Here is a 9849-nt window from a genome sequence, read left to right on the forward strand (position 1 = left end):
CACGTGTGTTATTCATACACACCACCCTGTCACAGGAAATGTTAAGTTTATTGAGCTGTCCTTTTCTCCTGCTGACAGCTCCCTCTCTGCATCCTCTCTCACAGCCTTGTTTTCCACTTCCCAGCAGGAAAGCTTAAGTTGCATTCAGAGGAAGCAGATTTGCTTGAAGTCCAAAATCCCCTACTTCCTACTTGTGAAGCTGCAGCCAAGTTATCTTCTCCAAGATCTTCTTATCTGTTAGCCAAGTAGAAACTTGTTTCAGTGGAGGTTGAATGAGAGAAAGTATGTAAAAGGTGATGGCTAGTTCCTAATTAGTACATGAGATGTAGATGATCGCCTAGAGCCTGAGTCAAAGCCGGTTGTCAACACAGTCCTGTCCCGCACTGGCCTTCTCCTCCTCCTCCTCCTCCTCCTCCTCCTCCTCCTCCTCTTCCTCCTCCTTCATCTTCGTCTTCTTCTTTTTTGCTTTCAACATGACAGATGCCGCTGTGTCCTTTGACAAGATGGCAGTAGCACCCATCGAGTGGGTCAAGCTGCTGCTGCAGATGCAGCATGCCAGCAAGCAAATCACGGCAGATAAGCAATACAAGAGCATTTTAGAGACTGCGTGGTTCGTGTCCCCAAGGAACAGGGAGTCCTGTCCTTCTGTCATGGGAACCTGGCGGATGTCATCAGATACTTGCCCAACCAGGCTCTCAACTTTGCCTTCAAAGATAAATACAAGCAGATCTTTCTGGGTGGTGGGGACAAGAGGACCCAGTTTTGGCGCTACTTTGCAGGGAACCTGACATCAGGTGGTGCTGCTGGGGCCACATCCTTGTGTTTTGTGTACCCTCTTGATTTTGCCGGTACCCGTCTAGCAGCTGATGTGAGTAAAGCTGGAGCTGAAAGGGAATTCAAAGGCCTTGGTGACTGCCTGGTTAAGATCTACAAATCCGATGGGATTAAGGGCCTGTACCAAGGCTTTAATGTATCAGTACAGGGCATTATCATCTACCCAGCTGCCTACGTTGGTATCTATGACACTGCAAAGGGAATGATCCACATCCCAAGAATACTCACATCTTCATCAGCTGGATGATTGCACAGTCTGTCACTGATGTCGCTGGCCTGACTTCCTGTCCTTTTGACACGGTTCGCCGTCGTATGATGATGCAGTCTGGACGCAAAGGAACTGATATCATGTACACAGGCACGCTTGACTGCTGGCGGAAGATCCCTCGAGATGAAGGAAGCAAGGCATTTTTCAAGGGTGCATGGTCCAACGTTCTCAGAGGCATGGGTGGTGCCTTTGTGCTTGTCTTTTACGATGAGACCAAGAAGTACACATAATTATGTCCTAGGTGTTCTCCTCGAGAACAGGCATGTTGTATGATATACCATATCTTGAACATTCTGGACAGATTCTCTGGGCTTGTCTGTTTTATCAATGGCAACTATTTACCAATTGAAAAGTGGGGAACAATAATATTAATCTGACCAGTTTTCTCTTAAAGCCATTTCCATAATGACAATAATGATGGGATCCAATTATATTTTTTATTTCAGTCACTCCTGATAATAAAAAATTGAAGAAATAAAAATATCTAAAACCAAAAAAAGTAGATGATCTTTGAATGAGACAGAATCCAGCTGCTGTAGTGAATAACAAAGACCCCAAATGACAAAGACTTATACACAGTCTTTCCCTTACTTATCTTCACTGAGACTCAATAGGATACCTTCATCACAGTGTCCAGGATGTACATTGCCATCCGTCTTCCATCTTTGAATGTTAGAAGGCTGTTCCCATTTCCCTTCAAATAAAAGATTGTTTATTTTTTAGGCTATATATTTCATGTAATACATAAAAACAAATAGAGATGTAACAGAAATTTTAGACTCTTGGGAAAGGGATTTGGAGAATACATAGCCATGATGGCTCCATATTGGGTCTACAGCATTGGGAACCTCACCTGGAAGAATTGGGGGTCGGGTGACTCAGTAACTGGGGGCTATAGCCACCACCATGCCTTCACTATTGCCTGTGTCTGGGAGTTAGTAGAACACTTTTCTGACACCTGTGAGACCTGGGGTCTAATCTCCATCCTTATATGTATACACACACACACACACACACACACACACACACACACGCACACGCACACGCACACGCACACGCACACGCACACGCACACGCACACAGCAGAACATCCACATGGAGTTGGAGCAAAAGTGAAAGTCTAGGTTGCTAAATAACCCCAAGAAGGACAAGTATAGATTTAGTGGGGGAATAAGCTTAAACTCTGGGAGAGGCAGCTGGATTGGAGTGTGTGGAAGGAAGGGTGAATAGAATCTATGAACTAAAACAGGATCTGTGGATAAGTTGACTGTGAGGAAGGATACAAGAGTAGATAGATAGTGCCTGTTAGGTTGGAGGCTCTGCTTTGTGCTGGAAGCTCTCAGGGCACCCAAAGATAAAGGTAGGGCATATAGTAGTTCTTATTTCCTGGACAAAATCTCAAGGTCAAATGCTCAAAGACTGGGCATCCCAGGAGTGATCCTGAGTGCCTTCCTTCCCTACAGACTAAAGGCAGAAATAGCCTCACACTGGAGCTACAAGCTAGCAGGGGAGGATTGGCTTTTCAGATAGCTAGGGAGAAAAGACAGATGCAGAGGTGGACCTGTAGTCTTGAAGGTTATTTCTGCAATAGTAGTGAACACAAAGGAACCAGGTATTCGGGAGCCAAGCACAATACAACCCTGAGGAAATCAGGCCTTAATGCTCTCACAGTCACAGCCTTTGCTTCCTTCATGCTAGGTACCCAGTAGGCACTCCCTAAGTACCAATGACCACAAAAATGATGTTGCCGACTGGGCTGCACAGCCTCTCATTTGACCAATTATTTATGATCGTTCAGCTGATTTCCCACTCTTGTAATGGCCTTCAATTTTACTGCAAACACAATTAGGGCATGCCAACAATAATGCTTTACCACCACAAAAATAGATCTTACCTCCCACTGGACACCTTTATGCACTAAATCTCTGCTAACAGACCCACAAAGTCCTAGGCAAGCTTCTCTTGCATGCAGAGGAAAGCATTGCAGGAAAAGCCAATATGCTGGAGTCAGCCCCAGCAGAAGTTGGTGTCTCCATTTTCATTATTCATATCTTTGCTCCATCTGCCTCTTAACATCATTTTGTTTATAATATCCATGTCCTTATAGATTAAAAATTGCATACATTTTTCACTTCAAACCACTTTTGCTCATTCTCTGTCTCTCTACATGTCACATTTAAGTCAATTTGAAAAGAACCGGGTTTGAAACCACAACACTTCTCTCAGGTAAGCGTACTCCCAGCTCTCTGGATGCTGAGACTGGAGAGCTGAGAGCAGGAGAATATAGCCTAGATAATACAGCAAGACTATAGCTCAAAATCAGAGCAAACAAACAAATAAAACTAACTTCAGTATTTTCCAGACTCGTGCCATTGGACTTTTCTATTTGAGCATGGCTATTTTTCACTTTCCAGACTTTCCCAGGTATTCACTTTTTCACTCTGATTATAACTGTGTACTTTTTGATATATAGAGATTTTGACCATAGAGACTCCACTTGGCTCAGTCCTTCCTCTGTGAGTCTCAGCTGAGGGTCAGATCAGTTTCCCTTTGTTCAGCTTTCCTCCCATATACCTCCAGCCCTGCTCCTGAAAGCATAATCATGAGGAAAAGCAAGAGCCTAGAAGAATTTCAGAACATACAAAGAAATGAATTCCTAATCATAAATTCAGACCCAAATGGGAGAAAAAAACCCAGCCAAACAAACAAACAACAACAACAAAAACCCCAATAATGACAACAACAACAGATGTTTTTGGACAGCCCAATCACTATTGATTATCAAGACTAATAAATATTTGATCTTTTTGTTTTTTTTAAAGATACTAGAAATACAGGTTTCTCTCCTACTTCAGTAATCTCTATGGACAGCTTAGTAGCACAATCTTACTGACGACAGATAAACCCACCTCCTTTCTTGGATGTGAAGACTACCCTTTTTTTCTAGGGTTACATTGATCCTCTGTTTCCAGTTTAACTTGTCATTGTTAAAGCAGCGTTTTTGTCTTATCAAAGCTGGGTTATCAAGCAGCTGTGAATGAAATCAGAATCTCCGATTCTCCAACCTTTTGCCATTTTGGAACTCCAGTCTGTCTTTCTTTGACTTCCCTGTTGCCTAAGAACTCACTTCCATTTGCTCTGTATACTCTCATGGCCCTTAAAAACCTAAATCGCACTGTACTTATCAGTCACACGTCAAAATGACGGTGAATCAGGAGAAAGCGCATACCAAATCACACTTCCACAGAAAAGTTGTAAATCTAAAGAGCAGCCACAAGAATTTCAACATTCTTTCCCCAAGGGTACAGTGGACTTGGTGTCTTGGTTTGAAGACATAAAAATAATTAATAAATACATTTTTGACAATGATAATCAAAGAAAAAGAAGCTATCAATTTGTGTGTGGGAAACATGGGAGAGATTAGAGAGTCGGTTAAGGGCTGCTCAGTCCTCCTCAGGAAACTGGAAATGCGCAGGAGAGAGGAAATGACAAGGGGGAAGTGATGTAATTATATTTTAATTTAACATGGTTAAAAAATATATATGTGAGACATTAAATACCCTGAATTGATCTGTGTACATTGAATTTGTATGTTGAAATACCACCCTGTGCCCATAAATATGTAAGATCATTATTACTTGTTTGCAATAAAAATATATTGATTTAATGCAGCTCCCACTTTGCTTCCTCTTGGGATACTTCCTCGGGGGTGTGCACACCTGAAGATGCTTTCCCAATGTATGAAGGAATGTCGAGTTAAAAATAGTTTTACAACGGCAAATGAGTTCCCTGCTTTCCCTCCATTTAGCTGAAAGCAAGACATAGACTTACAGAAGTCTTAGTACCCTACCCACTTTGCTAGCATATTAACAGAAGTTGTCCACTGAAGACCCTAATCAACCTAGAGAATTACATAAACAAGCTTTGCTAAGGATGATCATAAAGACGATAGTTAACTGATTTAAATAATCAGAGTTGTATGTGACATGGTATAGTTCAACGTGAGACCAGGGACCCTCAATCAAAACTGTCAGAAGAGACAGTGGGTGAATTCATGATTGAACAAAATCAGCACGTGATCTGGTAACAGACTGAGGGCAGCTCAGCAAAAGTTGGCAGTTCAGATTCTCAACCTCAATGAAGCATTCCTTCCTCCCATCCACAGTGCAGCCCTGTGGAGTGAAAGCAACGTCAGCAGGAGAATCCAAGTGTCTCTGATGCACCTTGATGGGGCAGAGGAGAGAGGATTCTGATTTCCATGAATCCCTTTGGAAGGAGAAAAGAAGGCAAAAACTGAAGGGCAGGAGATGGTTAGGGATGCCTAACTTCTGGCATCCATAGGCACGTGCCCTTCTTCTCAGTTTGATACTATATTGGTAACTGTAAGGCCAGTTACATGTCTCTAGTCATGCCATTTACTTAATGAATGCAACATCTGTGACAAATTTTATTAATTCAAAAGTAACTGAAGTCTAGACCTTTCATGTGTGCTGTGGCTTAGTGTTTTACTAAGCATGTGATAAATAAAGTCCTATAATTGTCCATGTCTTTGCACATTTTAAATAAGAAAAATGTTTCTTAAAAAGTTCTATTTCTGCTGGAAAGTAGTTAATTAAATTTTAATGTGAGTTAGTTATTATATATTTATTAATTATGTCATTAATGACATTATACACTATACAATGAAATTTATTCTATCATCACATAAAAGTACTTCATTTCATCCTATCACAACTCTGTGCATGCATATATATATATATATGTACACATATTTATGTCTGTGCATTTGTGTTCAGGTGCACGTGCATGCAAATATGCATACATGTGAAGGCTAAAAGTCAGTACTGGATATCTTAATTATTCTGTAATATATATATGTAAAATTCTGTAATATATATAATTCTATAACAATATGCACAATTATGTAATATATACATATATGTATATGGAGAGAGAGAAAGTGAGACAGAGGGACAGAGAGATAGAGACAGATAGAGATAGAGACAGAGACAGAGACAGAGACAGAGACAGAGACAAAATCTCACTGTATAGCCCTGGCTAGCCTAGGACTTGCTATGTAGCTCAAGCTGACCTTAAACTCACAGAGATTGAGCAGGGCGTGATGGCGCACACCTTTAATCCCAGCACTCGGGAGGCAGAGGCAGGTGGATTTCTGAGTTCAAGGCCAGCTTGGTCTACAAAGTGAGTTCCAGGACAGCCAGAGCTATACAGAGAAACCCTGTCTCGAAAAACAAAAGCAAAAAACAAAACAAAACAAAACAAAACAAAACAAAAAAACCACCTCACTGAGATCCACTTGCCTTTACCTCCCTAATGCTGGGATTAAAAGTATGTAATACCATCTCCATCTCCATGCGTTTTCTGTTTGTTTGTTTGTTTGGTTTGGTTTGGTTTTTGATTCAGGGTCACTGAACCTGGAGCTCATCAGTTTGACAAAGTTAACTGGCAAGTGAGCTCTAGGAATCTGTACACCCACACACACCACACATACACACACACCACACACACACACACAAACGCACCCACATGCACACACACACCATATACACACACACACCACACACACATACACACACACCACACACACACACACACACACACACACAAACGCACCCACATGCACACACACACACAAATGCACCCACATGCACACACATACCACATACACACACACACACACACACCACACACACACAAACACACCCACATGCACACACACACACAAACCACACACACACACACACACACACAGAAACTAAAGTTTATAGTAAATGTTCTTTATGTGGATGTTAGAGATGCAAACTCAGGCCCTCACCCTGGCAAGGCAAATCCCTGATGGCGTTGTCTGTCTCCCAGATGCCTATCACAACCTTTGTTATGACTATTACTCCCACATTTTACAGACTAGAAAGTAAATCTCAAACAAAATTGGTAACTCGCTAATAAACAGTAGAAACCAAAACCCATGCCCTTAGAAGACTAAATTTTATTTTGTTTCTGTGTAAACACAAACAAGTTTTTAAAAGCAATTTTGTTATAAACAATGACCTGGCAAACACATGTGAACGGGAATTTAAACATGTATCTCTTCAGGCAAAGAATCTCGCAATTTTCCCATAACACTAATCAAGAGCTTAAATTATTATATCACTGTCTTCATCCGTTTGGGTTGTGTTTTGCATCCTTATTAACACATTAGAACATATCAAACTGATGTGGAAACTGTTAATCTCAGCTGTGCCCCGAAGTTTCCCCCGTGGTGAAATTCTTTTACATTATAATGAGTTTACTGGTACCATTGCTTACCAATTTCATTCTCTATTACTCTCACACAGGCTATAAAAAACTTAGCAAGTTGTTGGAAAAAATTAATTCAAACATCTATATCATTAAAGGTAAAATAATGTTTCTATTTAAAAAAAACTGTCTGTTTCTGAGCTAAGTTTCATGGAATCCCATTCAATCTCAGCCTTGACAGATTTTTTTTCACCATTAAAACAATATGTCAGATAACTTTGGTCAAAATAACACAATAAATACAACATGATTGCCTAAAACAGTCCAGCAGTTGTAATTTTTTCATATAAAAACTGACAATTACCAGTGGTTTCCTGCCTTCGCAAGTAGGGAAATCTCTCTAGTTTGTAAAATCAATGACCCTAACTGAGTTGCTTTCTGGGAACTATGTTGTTATGTTTGTTTCTCTAACTTCCTATTCAAAGACCAAATGAATCTTCAGATTTCTCAGCCATCTCACATTTTATTTTTATGATTCCTTTGCTTAATAGCAGATTTTTTAGCTTTCACATTTTCAATTTGACACTCCAGATTGTTCAATTTGTTGAAGGACAGAAGGCTTAACAAACACATTAATCTGTTTTTCTCTAACTGTGGAACACCAATAGAATTTCCTCCTCTAAAGTTTTCATAATAGTCTCTATAATAACCCCACAAAATATATTTTTCCTAATTCGGTGATTAGAAAATTTCTTTTATACTTTGGTTTCATATTACCTAAGTAACCTTCTGATCAACTATGTTTGAACATTCAAGGCTCAGCAGCAAGAATTCCAGACTAGCCTAGAATTCTTGGTGATACCCAACCCCTCCCACCTCCAAAGTAAAAAAGTTTAAGAAAATCTAATTGTCTTATGGTAAGTCCCTCTACACAATCACCTGCTTCTGACCTTTGAACTTTATCATCCGGCTATGAGATTATTTGGATAAATATCTCATTTAGAATCAGAGTATAGGGAAGCCTGCTCTTTCAAATGTTTCACTCCTCTTGAGGTTCTAACTAATCATCTCAAAATTAAATTATCCTTCGAAATGATCTTTAATTGAGCTTTTTAATAGTATAGAACCTCAATGTTAACAACAAAATAAAAGCCCTGAACCCTATATGAAAAATATGCAGCATCACATCCAGTTTCTCAAAGATAGCTTTTGTTAGTTCCGATTCTTCATTCTCTTGTGATAGAATCGCATACAGAATTTGACTATTTTCTCCCAGTGTAAGTGAACCATACCTCTCTCAAAACCCGAGGGACAGTAAAACATGAATGTCAGACTTAGAGGCACTTGCCTCCTGCATCCTGCTCATCTCGATCGAATCATTCACAGATAGCAAGTGCTCCAGCTTGTGGTGTTAAATATAGAGTAAATCTGGACCTAGCACATGGATCTAGTTCAGGCTTACCTAGTCGTAGCCAAACACGTCAGAGCCCTAGGCAATGTAAATCCAGAAGCAAAACAACAATGAATGTTTCTTGTCCACAGGCCCTGACTTTTGGATTGTTTGCTACATAGTTCTCCTATAGTAATAGCTGCCTATTACAGCATCCCTATTCCCACCTCCTTACAATACCTGTTTTCGATGAAAAGATTAAATGAGTCAATGCATTGGAAGTGTTCCTTGAATACCTTATTATCTATATTCCTACTATGGCTACATGCTTTAAGTTGAGAGACACAAGTCTCCAACTATCCCGAACTACATTGCCATGGCAGAATCATGTCACTCATGCATGCTATATGGTAAAGCTTATGGTTCTGTTGATTTCAAAGATGAATTAATTCCATTAAAGAAAACGTAAGCATTAGAACAGAAAAAGCAACCAGCATCTTACCTCAAACTCTGAGAAGTAGATTTCTTGACATCATAAGCAACTGCAGTTGGGCAGGGCACAGGGAGGTTAAAAGGCAGAGTAGTGATATGATTGTTTTTAATTACTCATTCAGCTTCAATAGAATACTTATAAAATTAAAAGTTTCTATTTTAGTTGCATACAAAGATTTATCTCTATAGTTACCTTGGCATTCTTTTAGAAGCAAAAATTATTGGAAACAATGTAAATATATAATAAGGAATTCATTAAATAAATTTTGATACAGATGAGATAGAATGAAGCCATGTAACTTTCCTGCTGTGGGAAAATACTGCACAATGTGGAAGATTGCTCATTATATGTGACTTAAGTAGAAACAGCTTATAAGGTGTTATCGTAGTTCAACCACACTTCTTTTTAAAAATACATATCTAGTAATGTAAAAAGATATTCAGCTTCACAGATGGAAGCAAAAATGGGAATTTAAACGTCATTCTCACTCATGAATTTGTCAAAAACAAAGTGTTAACTACCATTATGTAGTGAGAATTAAGGTAGAAGCCATGCTCATCCATTGCTTATCAGATTTATAATGCAACATTTGTGGTTCTTAACTTG

At 39.6% G+C, this 9849-nt stretch overlaps 1 pseudogene; it reads left to right on the forward strand.

The window, feature by feature from the left end:
- Slc25a5-ps (Slc25a5 retrotransposed pseudogene) lies at positions 337 to 1595 on the forward strand (annotated as a pseudogene).

This window comes from Mus musculus, chromosome 14, assembly GCF_000001635.26.
Source record: "Mus musculus strain C57BL/6J chromosome 14, GRCm38.p6 C57BL/6J".
NCBI classification, from domain to species: Eukaryota; Metazoa; Chordata; class Mammalia; order Rodentia; family Muridae; genus Mus; species Mus musculus.